We start from the raw sequence: 1,023 nt of genomic DNA, 5'->3' as shown, positions 1-1,023 counted from the left end.
GTTTAGTACTTGTATTTTTAATATCAATAATGAAAATTGGAATTGATAGTAATTCTTAACAGTGAAATAGCATTGAAGATACCATACCAATAGACATAGTATTGACATTGATTACAATATTATTTACTGCATCACTAATTTTTAAAAAAATTCTTGTAGAAGAAAATGTATTTGAAGAGAATGAAAATATTTAACACTTTTGCTTGTTGTAATGGATTTGGATCTTCAGTGAATAGTAGTTAGTGTTTCAATATAGGAGAAAGCCTCCTTGTCTTTCTAACCTTAGCTCCTTGTTGGTATTTTTCTACAGTATTTGTCTGTGACTTGTTGGGGATAAATAAACTGACAATCTACCTGATTTAAAAATACTGAACCAATCAACAGCACTCTTGCTAAACAGTCTTGTACATTCAACAATGTTACTCAGTCTTAGTGAAGTTGAGCCAAGCTGCATAGGAGTCAGCTGTACTAGGATTTGTCACAATCCTATTAATGGAGAGTTGTTACATGCTCTTTTGCCTTTCATGAAAACATGGAGTTATTGGGAGAATAGTTTTGCAGTGGGTGAAAAATTGTGCATATAGAGAGCAGTACAAGTTAAGAAAAGCTGATATTGTGAAAAGTGTAATAATCTGTTAAAATACATTTTCATCATAGGAAAATGTTGATATAATGTAATGCAAGTACAAAACCAGCCTTTCCATGCTGATGAAATATATAAATTATTTATGTAAAAATAAAATAAAATAGCTGGTATAATATACAAGATCCTGCAATTTCTTTCTGCCTTTGTGAAATTCTTAATGCTATTGTTTTTTGCAATATGTTATTTGAAAATAAAAACATTACTTCAGGTAATATTTTATGTATTATAAACTTGTAATTATTCTTATCAATGTATATATGTAATAGGGAATTAAAGTTTTAAAGCATTATAGGGAGAATTTTGTTCATCTTCTATCTTCAAGAGAAATAATATGTAAATTATTTCAATATTGCATACTTTACATATTTTTTATATGT

This window comes from Tachypleus tridentatus, unplaced genomic scaffold, assembly GCF_004210375.1.
Source record: "Tachypleus tridentatus isolate NWPU-2018 unplaced genomic scaffold, ASM421037v1 Hic_cluster_1, whole genome shotgun sequence".
Lineage (NCBI taxonomy): Eukaryota > Metazoa > Arthropoda > Merostomata > Xiphosura > Limulidae > Tachypleus > Tachypleus tridentatus.
The sequence above is the reverse complement of the archived record's forward strand: the minus strand, read 5'-3'. Positions refer to the sequence as shown.